This window comes from Corvus cornix, chromosome 1 (assembly GCF_000738735.6).
Source record: "Corvus cornix cornix isolate S_Up_H32 chromosome 1, ASM73873v5, whole genome shotgun sequence".
Taxonomy (NCBI): Eukaryota; Metazoa; Chordata; class Aves; order Passeriformes; family Corvidae; genus Corvus; species Corvus cornix.
The window spans coordinates 83,952,270-83,977,629 of NC_046332.1; the positions used below are offsets into that span (position 1 = coordinate 83,952,270).

Below are 25,360 nucleotides of genomic sequence, written 5' to 3' on the forward strand. Positions count from 1 at the left end.
CATTCTTTTCCCTTTCCTTTCACTTCTTCACTTTTCTTTTCAAACCCATGGTAGTGCAAAATCATGTAGGCCATGAATATTATTAAATTAAATTAATATTGTCCATCAGCTTGGCACACACTCTTTTGGAAAAAAATTCACTTTTCTCTCTCTTAGAATTTAAATAGTAAGAATAATTATTTATATTTTAAAAATGTATTCTTCAAGGACGTAGGGATCAGTATAAAATTCCTAGAGAATTTTTTTACCTGTTATTATTAAGTAGAAGTTCCAGTTGTATTAATGCAAATAGGCCCAGCAAGGACCAGCAGTCCAGGACATGAGCGCAAGTTTCTGTGAGCAATAACTAATCCAGATGGAGAACTCTCTTCCAGCCGATCTCTCTATGTAATAAACTAACCAATTCTTACCTTTCTAACACACCCTGCAATTGATTTTCATTTCCCTTACAGAAATCTTCCTTCTGAATATGCTGGAAAACCTTCTATCAGTTGACCTTCTAGGGTTTTGTCTTTGCAATCACAGAGGTTGTAGTACATTTTCCAGCAGCTGCAGGTTGTTTTTCTTTGATATTTATCATCCACAATCTGGCTCAGCCCAGCAAGACATGCATCACAGTCCAATCCAAGCAAGTCTCACAAGGGCAACAGAGACCTGACCAAAATGAAAAAGAAAGTGAAAGGTAACACAGAAGAAGACAACCCAAGATAATTATCACGGTGTCCCACAGTAGCAGGGAGGAGAAGAGAGATCCAGCAGGCAGGAATTGTGCAGCAAGATTGATTTATTTAATCATTTTACAACTCTTTTATAGACTTTTTTCTTCGTATTCTAATTGGTCAAAGGATCAGCCACCCCTTGGGATGATTGACTAAAATCCTAAAACATCCATTGTCAAAATATTTTTCTACTGTACTATAAACAAAGATTTGCAAGGTCGCAGGTGTTCAGTTTATAGAACTCTACTAATATCTTCCATGAGAGAGAAAAATATGTCATGGGACTGGAAAGAAGCAAGAAAAATTCTTGCTAGCCGCATATTTGTAACCACAATTAAAAACTTTTAATGGTGTGGTAATGCAAAATTTTTATTACTGATAAAAATTTATTATGATATAATAATAATAATAATCGACAATATAAAGGGACAGCATCAAGGGATGTCGAGAGAGGCATTCCAAATATTTCTTGTCCAAAGAGATGAATATAGCATCCAGTTCAGTCAGGCCTTGGTTCAGTACCACATGCAAGCAAATATTGTAGATAACCTTGTACAGTTCTCTATCTTTCTATGGTGGAGACCTTATGTCAGAAAAATCCGTGTCCAGAGATCCTCTTTAAATTAATCCTGGATGACCGCAGAAATTATGACGAGGTTCTTTAAACTCCTTATTCCTTACTGAAAGACTAAAAAAGAAAGGACTCCTTCAAGCAAGTTAGGGCTGTAAGAAAAATTAAATTTCCCACTAACCTCTCACAGCGTGAGAAAGCCAATGCATACATTCAGTCCCTTCTTTGCTATTCATATTGGAACCCTGACCTTCTGTTACTGACGTATTTGTAAGAACTTTTTTTTTTTGTCTTTTACAGCAGTAGCCAGATTAAGTTCTAGTTGGGGCTTAACCCTTCTAATTTTCTCTCTGCATAATCTCACAACATCTTTGTGAGATAGTTCCCACTTCAAATCTCTCTGAAGAAAGATCTGACTGAATCCAGCAGGTATAAAAGCACGGAATATTCTGAGAGGGATGAGAGGAGCTTCACCTATCCTTGCTAAAATTCAATATCTGAATTTGCCAATGCTGACCTTGCATGTCTATGTGGGAATAAGTGGACTTCTAAGTTATGCCAACCCTCAGCTGCATGTGAAAAATTGAGACTGAAAATATCACAGCTCGTTTAAGCACCTAAAGGCCAGCACAACTCATCTACTGGAGTAGAGTGACTCCTAATCCCCAGCAGTGCACACAAGTCAAATCTATTTCCTGAGGCACGGAAGGAAGGCTCAATCAGCAAATGGAAACCCATTCTCTCTCTCACTAGCGCCTTATAGCCCTTGGCCTTCTTTCCTCCATCTAGCTTGACATGTTTTCCTCTATATAGAGGAAATCCTTGTGGAATGATTCAGCTTTAGCCCCATGTGCTTTGGTTCACCCTGGGCCTCCTAGAAGCTCCCAATCCCAGCACGTGTGCCAAAATGTGAGTGGTATTGGCTTTGGGGATGTAGCTGTAATGAGCTTTGGGGTGCCAGAACACACATAGCATGCCCCTCGAATACTTTGAGCCTTTGAAGCCCTGGAGGAGTTTTGGGTGGTGAGTTGTCTCCAGAACATTATGCTTTCTTTCAGGGAGAGAGGAACTCTCCTCACCCTCTGAAGCTGCTTTCTCTGTGGATCCTTCCAGGTCTCACCTTCTCACTTCTCTATTCAGGAAGTCACACGGCCACTTGTCACTCTTGGAAAAAGGAGGTGTCAGGCTAGAACCAGTTCACCAAGAGAGAACCCGATACACTCTGGTATGACTACCATTAAGGAAAAAACAACAGTCACCAGTAGATGTCTGTCTATGAACAAAGCTGGAATGAAAAGTGAAAGAAATCCCATTTTTTTGTTAGCCTGATTGTCAAAAAAAAGCACACAGGAAGAGTCAACTAGCTACATGGAACGAAGTAAGTGATCTTTTTCCATTATAATCAGGACACAGAGCCTGTGATATCTCTGGGAGCTCAATCTAAATAAGGCCCCATCCTCTCGTCTATTTCACATTATGAATAAAAACATGAAATTAGTTTTATGTCAGAAGAACAACCCTTAAGACACTTGTAACTTATAATTATAATTTCTAAGCTGTTTGGCTTGTCAGTATCAAGGAATTCACAGCCCAAGACTTCCAGGACTTTATAGGATGAGACATGCTGTGCTAGCTACTGAAAATTAACTATGAATCTCTCATCTGCATCCTGATTTATTAACTACAGTGAGAAATAGAAAGTTTAAGAAAGTACTGTATGTGCATAGCCTGCTAGAGTGGAGGGAGCCACTGGCTGTGTTCTGCTCCTATTCAATAAACTACTAGCGATGGGTAAATGTAGGAGTTTCTTCCTGCAAAAGTATTCAGTAGTTTTCTTGTAAACAAACACAGCAAAATTTTTATCTTCACTGAAGAGCAGAGTTGGCCATTGTCAATTTCAGGATTCTGCTGGACTCACTGGTAGCAAAAAAATAAAAAAAAAAAGATGTCTTAAGAGTCTCTTTCCTATGCAAAATTATGTTAGCATTGCCTGTGATGCATTTTGAAAGAAACAATATTTCTTACCTGGTTTAAATAAGAATTTTGAGAGGGAAGGCTGCCAAAAACAAATTCAGAAACAGAAATCCACTTCAGATTTTCAGCTTTTACCAAAAACAGGAAAATAAACTAAAAAAAATTTTTTTGAAAAATAAAATATTTCATCCAGGATATTTCAGGGGCAGTTTTTACCAAAATTTTGTTCTTTCAAAAAAAAAGTATTTAACTTGTAAGAGATAATGCTCCATGATTCTGCAGCTTCTCCAGATTCTATTTTCACCCCAGTTTAGAAACATTTTTACATTAACACTGAAATTCTACCTTTTACTATTATTTTAGAGATTTAAGAGGCTCATCAGTATTCCAGATTTTGTTTTGGGGAGGCAGAGTAAGGGGGTTTTTTTTTGCAAAGTCAGCTAGTTCCATTTTGTAAGTGAAACACTTTGTGATAGCAACACAGTGTGGATCCTTAGAAGGCATTAAAAAACAGTTTCTGAAAACAAAGGCAAGTAGAAATCATTCTCATCATTTTTTGGTTGGAGAAAAGAGGGCAACTAGGCCAAAATAACTTGTCCACTTTCTCTCTGTTCTGACTACCAATGTCAAGAGGACATATGTCTTTGGTTTCTGGTTTCCCAGCACCCTACAACAGGATGCCCTGAGGGATACTTTTCTAATGAAGCTCCCAAATATTCTTTCCCAATTTCTTCTGGTTCTGTTTTTTTTAGCAATGTTGCTTGTTTTGCTTCTCCCCATCCCCACCTAAGGGCTTTCATTATGTACCCCTTCGCTGTTTGAAATTTTTAAAATTTCAATTGATCAACAATTAAACAAAGGCAAAAAAGAAGAGTCTCCAGAATTTCAAGGGGTTTGATTACATTAGGTCCATGTAGAAATCACTCCTGATTTTTACTTTGCAAGATCAAAATCCAGTGACAATAAATTTCATAATTGAATCACTATTGTGCCACTTATGAGTACAAAGTTATAATTAGACCTGGAACACTGACATTTATTTTTCTTTTTTGTGAACAGAAAATTTCTGAACTTCTAATAGCGATGGTGTTCAGCCAAACACAGAATAGAATTTGAAATTAAATTTAAAGGACCAAAGAACCAAAGAGAATGTTCTTGACTCTGGTATTAAAAAAGGCTTTTCAGAGTCTATGCATTCTGGCTGTGACAGTGTTAAACAACTTCACAGATATTTGATATATATTGACTGTACCAGATTAAAAGTTAGACTTTATTTGCAGCATAAATCTGGTAGATGAATATGTAATGTACATTCTTCTTTTATCGCAGTCATAGAATACTCTGAAACTTTAACCCCCCAGAATGCTATCTACATATTTCCCTCCATATTTTGTATTCATAGGAATAATCACATTAGTTGTTGGATACCCTTTAGTAACACACTTTTCTTTGAGTAAATAAAAAAGACTGCCACTTTCCATCATTTCAAAACACCTAGAAAGACAGTAAAATCTTCAGAGCGATTGCATCTTTCTTTTGCTGGCTCTCACACACGTTCCCCCTAGAGAAGCAGATGTTTGACTTGTCTCATGTAAAAGGCAAAAATTGAGTTACAGCTTCAGATTGCAAGATTTGCAATGTTTGCTACAGTTTATTAATGTTAACCAAATAAAAATGACATTAGTGAAAAAGATCTACATGATATCTCAGAACTCCCAAGATTAGGCCAGATGGTCACTTCTAACTGATATAATCTAGTAAACTCTGTTGAGAGACAGGCTATTGATTGAATTTCTGCCTTTAAATGCAAGCTCCATATCTGCACATGTCCACAGTGATATCAGTTGCTTGAAATCCAATACAGAGGTGTAGATTGGGAGATGATGTTAGTTGCTACCTATTAAAACTGTCAATTCCATCTGTTGTCTAACACTTTAAAATACTGAGTGTAGTTTTTAATAGATCAGTATTAGATTAAGAGGCTGTATATCAAGGCTCTTACTAGCTGAGAAGTGTGGGTAAATGTGTAATGAAATGACACAATGGAAAAGGAACTCCGTGGGCTGGAGCTGGCCCAAATTAGCATCAGGCAGGAAGCAAATGCTGTGATTTAGGATTTCTGCAGCCACCAGACTTCCCTAAAGATGAATAATGTGCAGCCCTATTGAAATTATCTTTACAAGCAAGTATATCATGATTAAAAACTGGAAGTGTAAAATGTATGATTATCCAGCTCTCCGTACCGCACTTCCACAGGTACTTCAGTGACTCTGTACATCTGCCTAACTACCAGGCTCTGATGGCATTCCCAGAAAGGTTGTTTCAGATGGCTGATGACAGCCCTATCAAAGCCATGTTTCTGAAAGGTTGCAACCTTGAAAGACCCCTATCCCTCAGAATACAGTTGAAAACCACCACTGGGGGTCCTGGGGTTACATATAGGGTAGTGGTTCAACTGGCCCCTTCTCCCCAGATGTGCGGCATCTGAGGGCACTTGCCTGGTACGAGGGGCTGATAGAGAGGGAGGGGGATGGACAGCCACTTCCAGCACTGCCAGCCCAACTGCTATTGCTGCTATTGCTGCTTAAATTTAATAAGAAAGGAAAGCTGCCCTTCTTGAGCCCTTTGTACCAGTACGACCACAGGAAAGGGAAAAACTCCTGTAAGGGAAGGGAGAAAGAGAAAAAAAAGATGGGAATGGATCTTAAATGCAGACACATAGACAGAGGAAATAGTTTGTTTTATAGCTCTTAATATTTGTCTGTAGAAGCTAGGTGAATATACCCAGCATGTTGGAAGAAAAACAAGACAAGAAGTCTTCTCCAGAAAGGGCCAGAAGCAGGATCCATGTAAAAATCCATTATTTACTTTTCTCAGAACATTTTTGTTAGAAAAAGCAAGCATCTCCTAATTATTGACCCTAGCTGGGCCAATGCCTTGCAAAATAAAGGAGAAAGTGGGTTTAGTTTTCTTTTTGCATCAACTTTCAGAAGATATTTCAATTTAAGTATGAATTTTCAGAGCAACATTATAGTGACCCATGAAGGATGCAGAACAGGTTGCAAGAGAGGAGTTTGGAAGCTACTTGAAAAATTCTGTTTGCAAACTGCTAGTGAAGGGTAGTAAAAACAGCTTTATAAATTCCCCAAATACACCACAAGAAGTGTTTTGGATACATAAAGTCTCTCCATGTTATTAAGCAGTACAAGGTACATGAAACATTCATGGAAAATTAATGTTAAATGAATACAACAGTATACTCATAGAATACAAACTGTGAATTCAGAAACGCTGTATTCCCAGCAGATACGCAATTTGAAGAATTATGCTCATTCCAGATAGAAACAGAGACAATATTGTGTGATGTAGCTGATAAATTAACCAGCAAAGGTCCAGCCTCATGTATCAAATACTCAAAACAAATCTGTAGGACCAGAAATATTTCAGGGTAGCATGAATCTACTTAGAAAAACAAACGTCTTCAAGAAACCCAAAAGTTTCTATACAGATTGTCCACAGAAACCATAAAAATTCAATCGATTGTTTAGACAGTTCTGCTTGCTGCTTACTATCCTAAGAGTAGAAGCTGTCCTTCAAGAAAGCAGAACCTTCATGATCCTTTTCTCTAAGGTTTGAAACACTTGGTACACCACAGCAGAACAGAGGTAATAAGCATTTCAAGTGTGGAAAATAGCAATTCTACTGTGGCTCTCTTTTAAGGGTCATGATTCACCAGCATGGCCACTTTGGTGGGATTCTCCCTGATATGAATGACACCACCAAAACCAGCAGAGGTTTTTAAAGGTATTTTGTAAGAGTTAAAGCTTTATAACATGAATGGACAGAGAGAGGGAATGGGTATTGCAAAGCTATCAGTGTGCTTTAAACTAAAAGTGCTAAATTTAATTACCTTAATGAGCCACTGAAAAATCCTGTTTCATAAACCAGACTTTATCAAAATAAAGGGTAAAAATCTTAGAAACATTTTAAACTTTTTTAATTAACTCATATGGTAGGAGAAAAATAGTGACTGTAATAAATTGTTCTTTTAAACAGATAATAGGCTTTTTAATTGATGTTCTCAAATGAGACCAAGAAAATGAGTAGCTAAATATAAAAAAATATTATTTTAATATAATATCTCTCCCTCCATTCTCCAGCAGAAATGGCAATTCACAGAAGGAACTAGCACAACAGCTAGACCAAAGTCATGGTAAAATGTTAGATCTGCAAGTTAGTGGGTGTTTTTTATGAAGAGGGTGGACTTAGTGACAGCATAGATGGGAGGAGTTGCATAAATATAAGCAACTCAAGTTGCACCTTACCCCATCACACACATCACATACTTAGGCAGTTCCAAACAGGTACAGACAGTGCAGATGGCCCTACCATGTGAGTTTTGGCTACTCCTTTCCTTTATCCCCAGGACTTCTAAGCAATCAGTTAGACTCATGACTCCTTACAGGACTTGTTATGCTTATCAGTGGTTCTGTATGTGTGGTCTTATAGGAATCAGATGCTAATTTTACATAGAAAAGAAAACAGTAGATGACTTACCAAAATAAGATATTACAGGGATGATGAAAATGTAAATTATAAATTTGGGATGGGAGAAAAAATTGATCTGATATAGTATAAACTAATTATGGTGAACTGCATGCACATGCACATACAAACACATATACTTACAACTGGCCAAAAAAACAGAAGATATAGGATTTCAGCAGACCAAGGAAAAGCAAGAACATGAACATTGCATAAGATGATTAAGCGGATCAAACATATGGAATATTCTCCTGCTAAAATACACAAAGGATTCTATTGCTATTGAATTTTCACCAGCTGCCAACTTGGCTAATACTGTTACAAGAGCACAGGGACAGGACATGCCTCGAGACTAACACCAGGGGGGGATCAGCTTTGCTGACTGCAGTCTTTTATCCACCTCTCCCCAAAACTGTCCTTAACACACACTCTTCTCCAGCTCCACCTCAGAGATGCTATTTCTTTATGGTTGGAACTGTGCTGGAGATGCAAGTATTGTATCAGAGGAAGAAGGCATGGGGGCCAAGAGAAGGATGGTGAGGAAGAAAAAGAGACAGGGAAGCTGAAGACTCTTTTCTGCTTCCTTCTCACTCCCTTTCTTTTCGGACAAAGTGCACAATGTTCTCAATCAGATCTTGATAAGGGGATCAGCACCCAACAATCCCCTTAGATCACAGTCTGCCCAGAAGGAGACACTGAGTGCAGAGCAGGGTTGAAAACTTTTTGAAGTTTTGCTGCATATTGAGTTCTCTTAAAAAACTGACCTGAGTTACTAGCAATTTTGAAAACTGGTTTCCTGTGAGTCTGAAATGCTTAATGTTATAGCACTGAAGTGCAACTGCATGACAAGAGCTTGATCCTCAGTGTCAGGTTAACTGAGTTTCCGGTTTTGTGTAGTAAATATCATCAGGTCAATTATGTACCTGTCCTTGCCCATCCTTCCCTTAGTAAGATTTGCTTACATAAAATAGAACTTACTGAATCGTGTCTATTTTTTTGCACAGTATTTTCAATTCCAGATGAAGGAGAGGGTGACCTGCCTGACGTGGACACATTGAATAAGACGGTCCATTCTAACAAGTTATTGCAACTGCTGTTCTCTTTGTAAGTTATTTAGGTTTACTTATTCATAATACCACTTAGCACAATTTTTTTCTCCACTTATATCTTTATTGTAACAATAAGTGTCACCGTTGCAGCAGCAAGAACAACCCAGAGAAAAGATTGCAGCTCATTATCATTCATTACTGTAGTGAAGAGAGATTAGAAACATAATGGAAACTGAGAGAAGATGTACCTTTGTGTCATTTACCTTGTACTTCGCTCAGAGCTGGGAACTTCCATGGGCAGTGATAGTGACTTGGTCTCTGACTGCCAGTCAGTGACCTTGTGTGGGTCACTTGACCTTCCAATGACTTCATTTCCCCAGCATAAGTTCAGATAAAAAGTACAATCACATGGAAATGCAGTGCTGTATTTGAGGAGAGCTTTCCTGTTTTTACACCTATATTTTTGAGCTTGTGTAGATAGAGCCACTTAGTGAGTTATAGTTATTTAATACTTCCCATTATAAGGCCTAATTTTCAGATATTGTAACTTTGCCAAATTCTAATAGTCCAAGCAAAAATATTTCATGTTGTGTGACTGCCATAGTGCGACAAAAGAAGTAGTAGTAATATCTAGAATTTTAAGGAACAGTTCTAAAGATGAAGAGTTTCTAAACAAAACAAAAAAAAACCCAAGCAAAAAAAATGTTCACTATGTTAAAATAATTATTACAACAGTATGACAGACAAGCCATCTGCTTTGGTAGAGCAATATGATATTTGTCAGGAAGTGCCATCTCAGCTGGGAACTCATCTTTTGCCACTATCCGAAAATCTATGTGTTTTTGAACAAATTATTCAGTTTGGTAAAAAATCTGTTTGTTAATATTCAGTGGAAAATAAATTTCTTTCAGAGACTAAATTATTTGAAAATTTCCATCAGCATACAGAATGTCCTACTGTCTCATCCATCTGAACAGGCAGGGGCCATGGGGGAACCAAGTACACTTGATCCCCTCACAGCTCCTGTGCATTTCGGGAGTGCCTGAGTGGTAGCTCTGGTCCAGAAAAAGACTTACTGTTCAGTACCTCTGTCCATGGTGGCCTTTAGTTTTGCAGTAGTACCTGAACCATGAGGAGAAGAAGAAACTGGTGAACAAAGACTTTTCCTTTTCTGGGCTTGCCACAGTCACACATTAGCTCACATTATTGTAAGGAAGAGCAACAAGTCCAGACTCCAACAACAAATAGCTTATAAAATTGTTCTAGGAAAGAAACTGTGAACATGTCCATGTCATAGCTGAATGGTGCAATGATACCATGTGGAAAGAGCTTTGATTTGATTTTGTTTTATGCCAAGTTCTTACTTACTTAGGATATCTATCACAAGGAAGACCCAAGGTCTGTAGTGATTCCAGGTGTTTTGTCCGAAGACTGAAGGACATGATTTTGCATAATCACCTCGCTACTTCAACAGCACGGAGCAGTCAGACAGCCTTCACATGCCAAAATTCTGGGGTTTGACTATAATACAGCTTCATACTCTGAGGATAAATGTACAGTCATAAGTTTCTCTGGCAGCAAACTCAGATTATAATGCAAGGTACAAACATCCAAGCAGTCTCTACAAGAGCTAGATGAAGTAGAAGTTTATCTGTGAATGCATATAGCTCAAGCTTTCCTCTACCATGTCCACTCTTATTCAGCTACACTGCCAGGATTAGTTTTAACTCATGGAATAGCTCTGCTCTGCAGTATGCCTTGTAGATTCATATATCCTGAAAGAAACAGAGACCAGAAGTCAAGCTTCCAGACATGAGCTGAGGAATGACATGTGGCACATCTTTCCTTCTCCTGTCAGTGACAATAATAAATAGTCTGTGATAGTGTCTCACAAACACATGGGTGTGGAGATGGTGGGGCAAACATGCTCCCAAAAATGTGTTCCTGATCTTGGAAATCAAAGTTCCAAAGTAATTATACACACAAATCCACCTTACATTTAGGATTCTCTGAGGGAGAAGAGTTGCAGACTGAGCTCGCTGAAAAGTGAACATCAGCAGGTTTTTCAGAAGCTTTCAGCATGTAAGTGGGTGGTATTTCTCAGAGCGCAGCCAGACAAGTGCTGAGGATGTTAGATCCCACATCTCATTTCAAAAACTCGTATTTGAAAATGATCCAGGACAGTCTGACAAAGTCTTTTTTTAAGATGAAAATGACACCTTACTGAAAACTTCCTATGGGACAGCTCCTCATAAAATACAAGCCATATGACACAGTGGGTCACTGAATTCAGTACCATACTTCCCAGGTGATGAATGCTACGTAATCTCATCCACAAATTTACCAAGGTTTTTCATACTATTTATTGAAGTTCATAGTTCAAGTTCAGACTGCTTGGTTTTGGACTTTTTTCCCCTACTTAACATATTAGACAGTTGTTCTAAAATTTAATTGATGAATCTTTGCATTATCATGCTCTTCCATGGACAGCATGTGTGTAACATGCCATGGGAAAATCCATCTGGGGTCTGTCAACACTGCATGAACATGGGATTCCCAGCATCTGAAGTGGCATGAGATTTATCCATCATCTATATTCCCCTTTTCATTCTACCTTATGAAAACAGCGATTTTATTATGCCAATTGCTGCATATCCTTCCCCTGTGCAGAACAAGTGTGAGCTTCAAAATTCAGTAATTCTAGTCATCTGTTCCTCAGTTTGGTTTGGTAGCAGACATTACCAGCTTGCTTTCTTGTAAGCACAGCACAGATGTAGTGAACTGTCTTCAGTCTGGTGGACAGCCACCAGTGGGGGTGGAAAAATGATGAATTGTCGCATTTAAAGAGCTGATGCCTTTTGTGAAACCCACTCTTCAGTGTGCAGATGTAGGCAGCACCTCCAAATACATTAGGCAATTAAACAAGTTAATATAAATTACTAGAAAAAGGTAATAAATTTAATCTAAAAATGTTGTTCAGGTCATAAGTATTTCCTAGTGACTTCTGGGTTTGGATGGTTTTTTTAGGTAGTGTTTATTAGAGAAAAAATACTGCTATTATTGCCTTTTTCAAAATAAAGTACTGCAGCTGCTAATTCAAGCTCTAATTAAATGCACAACCCTGAACTTGATATTTACTTGTGTTTCATGTCATTTCTCAACTCAGACTTCAAGACAGACTCAAAGCTGACACCTCTGGATCTTTCATAGAACGTTCTTCTCTTTATACAGACTTCTCTGTCATCAAAAATATGGCTCAGGTATTTGTGTGTGTATGTCTGCGGGTAATGGACAGAAATTTAACAAGCTTTTATTATCCACTCTTAGTATCAGCCTGAATCTTTTGGTTAGTTGGGAGTTAATTGCCAAAAGGTTTTATGGTATATCTAATTGGGTCAGTCATCCTCCTATGCCATGAACCCTACCAGACTGCCAGTGTGCCCTGAACTCAAACAGAGGGTAAGAGCCCATCAGTTATTTAGTATGTGCTAGAAGCATGCATTTTCTTTTCACTCCATGTGAAAATAGTTAACCACAAGGAAAGAGTCCCACCCCTCCACTTTGCAAAATGGTGAAATTAAGTTTTCCGTACAGCTACCAGGGGACTGCAGTAAATTACCCTGGTAACAGAGTTTACATTGATTCTGAAAAAAGCACTTGTCCATATGTAACAACGATAACCTTTTAGAAGGTTTGGAAAACAAATCTGACACCCCATTAAAAGGCAAATGATTTTTTCTCCACACAAGAAAAAGAAACTTTTAAGACATAGAGGGCTATTAATAAATAATGGGGCTTTTTTATAGGAAAGGCTGACATGAAAGCTTAAGCTATAAACTGTATCAGAGGCAGTATTTTGACTTGTGTGGTTTATTTGTCAAAGCAGTGAGATGGGATCTCATTTTTATTAGCTGCACAAAAGATATTTTATTGAATGTCACATTGTAATTTGATTTTAAAAGGAATAGAAAAAAATTACATCTTCTTGGATACGTAATACTGCAAAAACATGATAGTCATACTAACCACTAACCACAACGAGTAGCAATATATGCCCTACATAATATACACTAGTACCTTAACAATGCAAATGTGTATTTTGAGATTCCATGTACCAGAATATTTTTCCTGAATCTGGTTTCATTTATTACTGTCAGAATAATATATAAAAAATATATGCATGTTATTAAATTATGTATGTAAACAACTAACATAAGAGTTAGATTTGAGAAGAAGGACAGCTTTTAATATTTTAAAATTTGTCTTCAAGCTCGTTCACACACTTCATTTCTTTATGAGAAAAAGATCATAGCTGAATGCAGCAGAGAACAGTGTTTATTACCTAGATATGATGGGGATGAGAATAAAGACCCCCCAGCAGAAAGTAAAGAAGTCTGAGTAAATTATATTCTTGTTCACTTTGCCTTTGAGTCCCTGAAAGTTGTTTAAGCCTCCTTTGGTCCACCTCCCTGTCTATATTTGTGAGCCCTACTACCAAAGGTAGCAAGCAGGCTCAGTGCCTAAAGAAAGAAAAATACAGCTTCCAGCACTTTTTCTGGTGTCAGTTTTGTCACAAGAGACAGTAGCATCATCCCTGGGTGGGCATCCTGAGCTTGGTCCCAGGATGCGGAATGCTCAGCCCCTCCTGCTCTCCTCCAAAGCCTCTTCATCACAACATTCAGCCCTGTCAGACCCTGATGGTGAGCCCATGCCCAATAAGAGCCACCCAAATGTACTTTTGTAACTCACAGGAAGCATCCATTTCCACTTTAATTGATCAATATAATACAGATACCAAAAAACCTCCACACTATTCAAATCAAGGCCTGAGTGATATGGAAACATATTTTAATTCTTAATATTTTCATCAAATCAAAGTCACTGAATTTTTATATTTAGTTCTCGTAGAGCCTCACTTTTTGTCAACCACCTGACACATACAGAAAGCAGTTTACCAACTACTCAATATCTACAAGTAAAATAGAGGAAAACAAAAGAAGAAACATTAGTAGGTGAACCAAAATCACATTTAAAGTCATAAGTAGAAAGACTTGTTGTATAGTCCCACTGCTACTCCACCAGTTTAAATCCTGCTTATCCCACTGAAGCTGTCACTGTCCCCTGGACCATTAGCAATCATATATATCTTGCAAGACTCTCAAACTCCTCAGCTGGAAGGAGGTTACAAGTTATCAGCTCCTCCTTCAGAATTCAGTAACTGATAGCACTTACCCTTGCATAATCTTATTTAGATAGAATCAGTTCTGGCAGAAACTCAACACAGTAAGCATTTCACAAACTTTTGTCAATCCATGGTCCTCACCAGGGATAGTCTAAAATCTGATATAAATCCTAGAGGGAAGCATGCAAGAACCATACATACTACTCCACCCCAAAAGGTGGGATTCCAGAACAGCTAAGGAAAATTCAGGGCCAACAGCCTGCAACAGGTCTCACGTTCCTAAAATATTTGAGGTTAAAATCATTAATGGTCTTTTTTGCCATCCCAGTGTTTATTTTTTGACCACTGACTGAAGTGATGGGATGCAGAATGCACTTGTGTATCTACAGCTGCTAGAGGCTGTCTGCTGTGAAGTCCACACAAGGGTGTTGAAACTTGCTGGAGTGTCTTTCAATTTCTTTAAGATTCCAGTGCCAATTTATTCCCTCTCACTTTTAAAATGAAAATTTTATTCAAGAGTTGGAATGAAGATTGCTTTCCCAAACTCCGTAATTTGGTAATTGGGGTATTTTTCTCAGAAGTAAAGGTTCCTATAGGCAAAAGAAAAGGATCATCAAATTTTGTTGCTTCTCACTGTTTCAAAATCAGATCCCTACCATTTCGTCTTCCACTTGGTTTTGTAAAGAAAGCAGTAACTACCACTGTGTTGTGTTAAAAGCTCTCTTCAAGAGAGCCGTAAGGTTGCTATCAAACAGCTTGAGTGCTCAAGGGAACTGAGACAGGAAAACAACATTTTCTGGCAGCTGGTTAGGGTGAAGCAGAAGCGTGATAGTAACTGATGAGCCTGACAAGATCAAGTCAGGTCGGAAAACATAGAAAAGCATGATTCTGGGCTCTGGGGACCTCTCCATTCGAACAATGAAGTTCCTAGAGGTTCTGGCTGGTTCTGGAATTAGGCAGGAGTATCTGAATGCACTTTCAAAAAATTCCTATGTTAGGCCTGAATGACTTAACCAAGCATTAAAGTCTTTATTAAGACCTTAGGAATTTCTGGAGGTGAAATCCAAAGTTGTGAACAGAAATTCAGTACAGCAAAGTATGCATATGCCTTCATAAAAGATAAGAGAAATTTAGAACATGAGCTCCAACAGCAGCATCCCAAATCCTCAATGATCCTGAGAAAAGGCCTCACTCCAAATGTCCCACAGTAAACCTCTAGTTTTGCTGTTGATTCTACAAAATGTAGGAAAATATCCAAATAGGAAAATCCTGTGTGTGTTTGGGGGTTTTTTAATATACCCAAAGGTAAGCTGTTGGGCCTCACAGACTATTTTGGGATTTTTTAAGGAAGAAAATATCATCAGATATTGTCAAAGTCAAATGACAGTACCACAGGACCTCTCACTTGCCTTACCTGTTTGCATCTCTCAAATCTGTCTTTGTCCCCCCACAAGGGTGCCCAGTCTAACACTCAAAAAATTTTTGAAAGTTCTTAAGAAATACCCATTTGTGACCATTTAATGTTGTTATGTTGGGAGAGTTCAGTCCCTACATTGTGCATGTATAATAGCACAAATGATTGGAAAAAAACATATGACCCCTTGTGTTTCCTGGATAGTTTAATTGAAATACCAAATATTCCTATGGCTACCACATGTCTGACTTTTCCCATCCAGTTACTTTGGGCAGATGAGAGATGTTCATCCCTGTCAGAGACAACACATTTATTCTGCAGACAGTCTCCTGATGAGAGGGATGCCGGTTACTGCAGGGCAGCACAACAGCTCCCACACACACCCCTCTAAATTACTATCTTGCTTTTGGGAACAAAGGCCTTCTGAGAGGTCAGCTGGGCACCTCCCCATACTCTCACCTTCTTTTTTTTTTTTCCTACTTGGCTGGCAGGGAAACCGTACCCCTGCCAATCTTATTAGCATCTGCTTCGTCTGATCATTAGCATACTTCATTTGCCAATTAGCATATCCTAATTATTACTGGGCACTTGGCAGAGGCCATAGCAAATTGTGCCAGGAAGAAAGCAAATGTGTCCACTCTCCTCACTGACTCCACTGGAGTCTCCAGTGTTGCTCCCTGCCTCTGCCTCACCTCTTCTACCAGCCAGTTCAGGCCAGCACACATTTCGCAGCTGCTTTGCTAAATGACTCTCCGAAAGCACCTGCTAATTCATCCCTGAAGCAGCTTTTGCATGCTCAGACTCCAGCATTCTTATCCCCCGCATCGAACCTACAGACTAGGCTGCTCTTTTAGTACCACTGCCATAGTGTCTCTCATCTTTTCATGTCCTCCAATCAGCACAAGAATGGTCCTTAGGAAATATCCAAGCATTTCAAAGTTTGGCCTGTATCAGTAATTTCTTTGGTTTCTCTGTAGAATGTCAATGAAAAACATTCCTCTTACATTATTGTAGGGGATCTGGCCACGTTCAAAGCACTTTAATATCCTTTTAGGGATAGCACCATAAAAATATAGGGTAACTAATAGTGTCTGAGGACTTTTGTTTATTAATTATAAGACTTAAATGAATTTCAGATTTTTAAATTCTGCAGATGGGGATGAGAACGTCAATATCCAAGTACTTATTAGATTTACAAGAGCATTGACTTTAAGGTTATTCAAACCAGATTTCTTCTATTAATATTACACTGTTGTGCCAATCTCACAGCAGTTGGTATGTTATGAAGAAAACATCAGAGGGGTGTGGCAGTTGTCTGCAAAAGTTCAAAACAACACCATAGCTACAAAAATGATATTGCTCATCTTGGTCTAATATTCTCAACCTTTTCCTGACCCAGGATTCATAACCAACATAAGGAAAATATGAGGATGGCTCTTAGAGGGGGTTTTATTCACCTAAGCTCAAGATATCTGCCATACGGACCTCTCTGCCTGGGATAGGTGTCACCAGCTCCCTTTAAGGTCAGCAAAAGGTACTTCTATTGTGTAGCTCATTTGAACATGTTGTCGTCTTGAGGGCGAGACAAATTGTTCTCAGAAGAGCTGGCCAGCTCAGATGTAAACACACAGTTCAGACAGATGAATCCTGCCTCCACTCTGTTCCTGATAAGCTCTATTAAATTCCAATGCTGATGCAGAGGAAGAGAAAGAGGAGAAAAGTAGCTATTCCTGCAAATATTAAATATGTGGTCCAGCAAGAAAGGGTTACCATCATCAGGATGTCACACATGACTGTCCATCCACTTCTTCACCCACCAGAATCAGCCCTGGTGCATCAGCTCAGGAAGGAGGCTTTGGATTCTGTCAGCAGCCATGCTGCTGGCCCCGGCACAGGCAAAAACTCCCACCAAGGCTCCCTGGAGGCACAGGGAGCGGGACAGCTCAGGGATTTTGGCACTGAAGCAGCATGTCCTCTCTCCCTTCACGCAGGCACTGTTACCTTCTCTTCCCTGCAGCTATAAAAATCTCTTCTGTTATTAATTATAGTCAAACATTTTGAAGTAAGAACAGCTTTATCACATTATCCCTGACACTGAAATTCACACTATCAGAATTATGTTATTTATTATTCCTTTGCCCCATTAAGAACTTAAAAGTTTTATTTTTACTAATTGCCAGAGATTTGGTGGCAATTTAGTTGGTTTTCTGTGAGTTACCTTTCATTAGGCTGGAGTGTATCACTTTCAGAAATGCAGTAGTGTTCTTCTGTCATGTGAGCACTATTAAAAATGCCCCCTTTTGATGTGCAACCCCTTTAAATCTCTCTATATATGTGAAAGCCGTCTGGCTCTAAGGCAGGGGTTCTTATTTGGTTTTTTTACAACCTAGCAGAGAATAAAACTAATAAGTATTTCTCATTCTTTAAAGGTTGATTTATTATCAGTTCCAAAAACATGCTTTTTCGTTTGGGAAGTCATTTGCTCAGTTATGATTGGATATAAACAGCTGCTAAGGGTCAGCACAGGCCTTGGTGCTTGTTATTGCTTGCACTCCTTATGATTTTAGCTCAGCATAACTAGCAGTGGTGTCCTGGGATTCCAGAGTCTGTACTGATTACCAACAAAAGCCTCTTTAAGATCAGCAGAAGCAGTCTAGGGACTAATGGTGCCAAGGCAGTCTGAGACACTGCAGCAATGCCGCAGGTCATAAAATGAGCAATGACAATTGCCCTGTCCTTGCTGATTTTATCAGCCTGAGAGTTTTTTAGTATCACACGGAAGACAAAAGGAATCTTTAGTCTTGAATAATATTATCAGCAAACATGACTTGTTTGGGGATTTTTTTTTTTAATTCTTGTTTTCTGTTTGGTTTTGCTGCTGATTTATTGTGTTCAAAAAGGCAGGTGGATGTCTTAGTTATAATATATATATAATGGCTTTACACCAGTGGCAGCTCCTTTCACAAGCTACTTACTTTCACTGCTTTCTTAATATGCTTATTTTGGAGAAAGGAACAAAGAAAAACGGGAAGTTTTACTATTTTAAGTGTGTTTATATATGTTGTAAAGTGTATGTTATTCTTATGTATGAATAGCTAAGCTGTATGTCAAATTCACCTCATCAGTAGAGTTTTCATCCTGGCTTAGGCTAAAATGAAAATGATCTGTGACTCGCTCATCTCTCACTCCAAATGAACATTTCAGGAAACCATTATATGACTGGCACTCCGTGCAAAATGCACAGGGATCAAGTTGAAGAAGTGTTCACGCTTCTTGAGCTGTGATCATCTGAATGAAAAAGATTTCAAAGCATCGTGGAATTCCCTGGAAGTTACACCAGAGATGAATTTGGCCTTTAGAATGAGGTTTTATACATCTCATTCACACACAGCAAAATGTTTCATCACAAGTGGAGACACTTTTTAAGAGAGTCTTAAAATTAATCCCAAATGAGGAAGCCTCTCTCTGAATGAGTGAAACTTGGCAGATTTACAAATTCAAACTGAGATGCATTAGCAGATCTTGTGTAGAGAAATTTGTATAATATCTGCCCACAAGATACCTGGTTAAAATCAGGTCTAGCAATCATATTTCTACTGAAATAAATACATCACAGAAACAAAACCTATCAACAAGCAGTTGAGGTTTGCTGTGTTTTGAAGTAGTGGCTATTCCCACTTCCAGGAAGAGCCACATATTTCAAGTACACTCAACTTCAGTTGTTCTCAGGCCCAGATTTGCTAAGGTGCTTGGGCACCACATTCACTTGGTATTCACTGAGCTCCTAAATAACTTGCCTGTTTTTTAATTACAAATAAATAAATTGGGAAAAAAAAGTCCTGAAATTTATTTTAAGGAATAAAAATAGGGATTATTTTTCTGCATGTGAAAATCTCATTCAAAACACAGAGAGCTTTGGGTGACGAAAAAGTGGTCTGGAACGGTAAGCTTGTAATTGCTTTGCAGATCATTTATATTTTTATGCATAATTTTAATGATATCTGGCACAAATCATCACTAATGACAATCCAGTGTTCAAATAGGAAGAGCACAGATTCTGCGGCATAATTCTTTTCTGGCAGCAGGGGAAACTTAAATCAAGATTCAGACAATTATGTAAGCAGAGTGGAGACAGTTTGTCACACATCACTTGTGTCTTGGAATTGCCTGTGTGCTCTTTCAGCTACCTCTGTTGTTCATCTCTAGGCATTCATGCAAGGTGTCTAATAGGATGTTACTGAAGGGTCTCAATGTAAGAGTTGCAGAAGACACAAACATTTAGCACATTATTAAGTGGGGGAACACAGACAGGGTCAAAAAGCAGTAGAAGTAAAATGGCAAAAGAATGGAAAAGTAAAAGAGTTATCAAAGGAAGGCTCGGATAAAAAGATATTTTCCACTACATACATATCCCTATAAGAAAGCAGAATATATGTTTTGTAGCAAAATGTCCAACTGCTTCCAAAATCTCTTCATATAAAACTGAATAAAATTGAAGATTCCCTTCAAAATTCTCATTTTTCAGTCGACACACAGATGCACCCCCTTCACATAAATATTCACTAAAAATTTATGAAAGAATTTTGAGGAAAGAGCTCTCTGATCGAAGACCAGAGGAAATAATGGACAGAGGCAGTTTGAGTATTTGATTTAGGTGCCAAGCTTATGACCTTCCCACCTTTCCTATCTCCAGTGGCCTTCCCATCTTTTCAAAGTTCAGTCCAGCATGCATCAATACCTGGTTTTTCATTTTGTGGGCAGGCAGTAGGTTCCATTAGTTAAATTTCTGAATTTCCTCATGTATCTATTCCCTTCTTAGTTATCTTTAAGAACTGAATGTACACCAATAGCTTGACCCTAAGAACAAGTGTTTCTTGCAGGATCAGACAGAGGGAAAGACACGGCCCGGAGCAGGCAGTTACATTCTCTCCCTCAGCACACTTATGGCCAGTTCTCACCCTGCTCTTTCCTGTCTGCACCAGCTCTGAGGTGGACACCATATAAAACACTCTTCACTGAAGAAATTTTTGCTGGACAGTTCCGCAATGATATTTCCAGAGTCCCTGAGGGATGATCATTCAATTATCTGTGACAACTTTTGAGGTTCACTGTAATTCAGACAGAATCCTTTAAACAATTGTGTGAAGTACAGCTGTGCTTCATGAAGACTCTGAAAGACAGTGCAGCTCAGATTTCCATAACCCTCTGAAAGAATAGCCACAATAATAACCAAGGAAAACTTGAGAGACCTTGAGTTCTGTTTGTAGCTCAAGACTTTAGCTCAGGGCTAAAACACATATATGCTCAATTGACTCTGTGATACCACTCTTGTGTCACTCTGTGGGGAACAAATTGGCTAATATCAAATTATTAAGTGGCAGTAAGTGTTCAGACTTGTTATATAGAAAATAAACTCGCATTATCTATGCTGGGGGGGGAGGGGGCAGGATTTTAAATGGGAAATCTCTTGCCCATTTCTTTTGATCAAAAATGGGCTGACGCAGATGTGTAGGGAAGAGCTGGTGCACACCTCAGTTTGGCTTTGATGTGGATTGAGGGTGACTCACAGAAATTCCCAACCTAAGACATACCCCTAGACACTTGGGTGACTTTGCCCACTTCACAATCAGTCCACTTACCAACATCAGTACAGTTGTGCAGCTACCCTAATATGTCTTCTGCATATTTTTATGCAATTACATTTCCTTCCTTTAAAAACCCACAAATTCGAACACAAGATGGAGCTTATTTGCAGGAGGACCTTAAGATGAACAAAAAAAACCCCTGTTTTTCCTAGAACTACCTAATAATCTAGAATCTTCAACCTATTTCCAAAGTTACTCAGACTACCTTTATTTTTATTGACACTTTTTCAAATCCAGAAACCAAAAGGACATAGTTTCAAATGTGGTTTGTTTTATAATGCTTCTCTTTTTAACATTCAGTGCTACTTTGAAATTGTGTCCAAATATGGCAACATGCTGGCCTAATTTTGTGAAGACAATGATAAATAATGAATACTGGTGAAAGAGAAGTAGAATACAAGCTGTTTCAGTAATAGCTAGTATTTTCAATTTTTTTCATTTTTCTAGGAAATAGAAAGCTAGCAATACCATAAAAGATTTTTAGCCTTGGAAACACTTCTGTAAGAAAAAAAGGAGTGAATTATTGGTTTCATCCAGTTGTGCAAGTTCTAAAAGATAATGTTTATAAATTCTACCCCATCAAACAGTTCATACTGCCAACATCAAGAAAAGAGATGTGTTTGAGAAGCAAAAGGGAATCATACCAGGAAAAACATTACGTGCCTAGTGTAGTTATGTGAAAGTAATAGAGGATCTTGGGGGATGAATCCCCAAGAAACATCAATGAATTAATTGAAGAATGTGGCAAAAAGATTCAAAAGTGAAAAAATAGATGGCATCTTATCAGTATTATTGAATGCGTAGGATTCTTTATATATTCTGTTTTCTCTAACTGGACTCTTACACCGCATCAGCTAACATAACACAATATAAACAACAATTGGACTGTGATCAATTAGAAATTAAAAAGCAAAACTCACACTTCATATCAGTTAAAATACTCATCCTATAGTGCCTTGAGACAAAAATATTTGGTAAAAAGGCAAAAGGTGCATTAGTTGCACAGTTGTAAAATCTCAGTGATTGCAGCAAAAAGCTGTCAGTTTCTTGCTTGTATATACCACATGGTAATTCCTAACAGAGGTACAGAAGTCATGGAGAGATTCTATATTGAGTACTACATAAAAACGACGGGATGCTCCTGTTGCTGTACAGGCAGGAGTTGCAATGTACAGACATGGTTGTTACTAAACATATCTGCCTACTTTTATGGGACAAAGGTGTGCAACAAAAGTACTCATGTGGGTCATAGTCCTGACACATGGCCCACCATGTCCTGGGTGAGGAAAATCTCTCATACCATGCTGTTTGATGTCTGCTTCCCAGAAAGTTTAATCCTACAAGTGGGACCTTATATTGAACATGTGTAATCTTGAAATTGGAGTTCTCATGAGATTTGAGGCCTAATTTGATAGTCAAAAGACATTTTTGAAATATCACTGCCTTGCCTAATGTGGATGTATAAGAGGGATAAATGGGACACTGCAGGAGTTTGCTGTTGCTGGTGGGCAGTTGAACTGGGTGATGAGAGGAAAGAGAGCAAATATAGGCATGGAACACAGCAGGCTCACAAATATGTGAGGATATTCGGTAAAGACACAAAGCAGCACCTGAATCTATAACCCTAGACTCTTTTGTCTGAACTCAGATATTAGTGACACTTTGGGGAAATTAGCAAGGATCACTGGCAGACTTTTAAATCATGTCAAACAATTTCTCCTGATGCCTGTTTTAAAATAAAGTCTCTTATCTAAAAAGCATGTGACAGATACTTCAGCTAGACAAGACAATCTCTGCAGTTTTCAGCATGACTGAGTGATTCAATTTAGGTCACAAGTTAATCTTCAAGTGATAAAATAGGACAGAAGTCCTAATTGTTATGTCCAGTTTCTCAATAAAACAATAATCAATGGAATATTAATAGAGTGATGCCTGAGCTACTGGATTACTGCTTCGAGTATATATGAAAAGTCTGTTACACAGAGGGACTCTGAAGCACAGGAGTTATTCAGTCTGAGAGAAAGAGCAGAGTGGAGTGCAGCGTCAGGCAATGCCTATGGGAAGGACACCACAGATCCTAACACTCCTGCTGTGTACACGGACATTCCACATCCTCTCCCACTCTCCATCCTGACTGCTTACACAGTGAATTCTGTAGTACAGGAGTGTGGAGTCTTTTCAACCTCCACATTACAAGGTCCTCCAAACAGAAATTTGCAAATGATGAATGCCCTTAACCTTTATATTATCAGCTGGGTGCTAAATATTCATAAAACCATATGTGAACATTCTGCTGGTTTTCCCTCTATTTGATGGTCTTATCTACTGGTCCAACACACAGACTAAAAAAATAACTGGCACCTAATTTGGAGCTACTTTTATTTTAAATAAACATATTCCTTGACTAATAACTTCGTCACTATGCAGTGTGCTACTGGATTCAGATTGGCCTCAACCCACTGTAGACCAAGTAATTTCAGGCATGTGAGTCATTAGAAGAATCCCTCTGAATGTCACAAGTATAATTGCAGCAAAAAGACTACCTCTGTTTACCTCTCCTGGAATGGCTGTAGTGTAGACAAGCAGGCTCTGTTGACATTTCTCAAGACCAATTATTCATCTGTTAACAATTCACCTATTCTGTCCCTCCTGCCTCCTTTTTAAGGTCATGCCTTTCATGTAGATATTTGAAAGCTTCACTATGCAACCTATACAAAGCTCTTATTATTGTAAAATGCATTAAATAAAATATAGCAACCAAACACGGGATAAAAAGAGGATTAGAATGAACATTCCTATTGAAGAAAGTGCCTCTTTAACTCCTTTTGAATATTGGTGTATAAAAACTAGTCTGTAATCAATATTTACTTTAGCCTTCACCTTGGCCACAAAAAACAGTCCTTTCTCTATCTGTTAGTGCATCTCTAATTTGGTGATAAGTCATGTTTGCAGGATGTTTCTTCAAGGATGTTGTAAAGTGTAAACTTAAAGCTCAATATTTTTATGAATGTTTTGAAAAAGTTGGGGAATTTTAAACAAATACATTAGAGATATTTTCTGTTGGGTCAGCTACTTCATCTGTGCTGCCAAAAAATGAAAGACGTTCCTTCCAATGCAATCCCTAGTGTTTTGTTTGGCTGTGCTTCAGATTACTCAAGCCAGAAATATTTTTATACAATTTTACATTATTTATATCTTATGAAAAGCTGGACTTGCCTCTGATAAGGAGAAAAGTCCCAAAGATGACATAGGTGTCATGGTAAAGACTATCCTGAACATCACAGAAATCTGTGACCTTATGCAAATTTAATTGTACAAACAAGGGTCAGTACAAGGGATGGGAATACAGATCTGGTGTCTCTTTCCTGCTACCTGAATTTTGTTATAAAGGCAGAACAGACCCAGATTGGAGCTGGCATCAGAATGGGACAGACTGTAACACTTTTACTCATGCCAAGAGGTAACTTAGTCCACAGGGGTGCTCCTTGACTAGAGTGAGCCAATTTAGTATGAGTTTGGGTTTAGTGTGAATGAAGGTACTGTAAATTTCACTCTTGCATTGTTATAAAATAATTCTAACTTTGATTTGAACTCATAGATTAAGTGTCCAGATGAGTGGGATGATGTACTAGCATATCTTGCACCATCACCCCTAAAGAGAATGACAGGTTACTAAACTGAACTGCAATTGCCTGAGCTCCTGTGAAACCAAACCCACAAATGACCACCTGTTGGAATACAGCAGTAGATAACATAGTAACTAGAATGGAAAAAAACAGAATAGGCAACGAATTTATTACACAAGTTAATTGCAATCCAGCTGAAAATCAGGACCGTTAGATGTAAGACCACATGATAGAAAATGAATCCTGCAATATATATATATATATATATATATATATATACACATATATATATCAGCAACAGTAAAGAACCCAATTTAGGTATAAGTGGTGATGTCACTACCACCCAAACACAGTGGATCTTCTTAGAATTAAAATTAAATTATGTTTGAGGAGAAATTCTGAAATACTTGGTTAAGTTCTGGTGGCTTTGTTTTGCATGTACAGTATTCATCAAATGAAAAGAGTAAAGAAACTAAAAGCTGCCCATTCATTTGGCATTTCTGGTTGAGAGTAGAAGGAGGAAGAACTTATTCTCATGAGGTTTCAGCAGATTTCATGTCAAAGAGGTTAGAATAGTTTGAATAAACTCCACATAAACATCTGGGACCAGATTCATGGGATATTCCAGCTGCTTT

At 38.3% G+C, this 25,360-nt stretch overlaps 1 long non-coding RNA gene across 5 annotated transcripts in view; it reads right to left on the reverse strand.

The window, feature by feature from the left end:
- LOC109950905 overlaps window positions 1–25,360 on the reverse strand; it is a 48,890-nt gene continuing 23,530 nt past the window's right edge. For 2 of the 5 annotated variants that reach the window (XR_005604274.1, XR_005604246.1), the window contains exons 4-5: window positions 3,316–3,346; window positions 968–3,207 (exon numbers count right to left, since the gene is read on the reverse strand). This is a non-coding gene — a long non-coding RNA (uncharacterized LOC109950905). Of the gene's footprint in view, window positions 655–967; window positions 3,208–3,315; window positions 3,347–25,360 lie in introns of those variants that run through there. The other 3 variants (XR_005604269.1, XR_005604266.1, XR_005604249.1) reach the window with 2 other exon arrangements.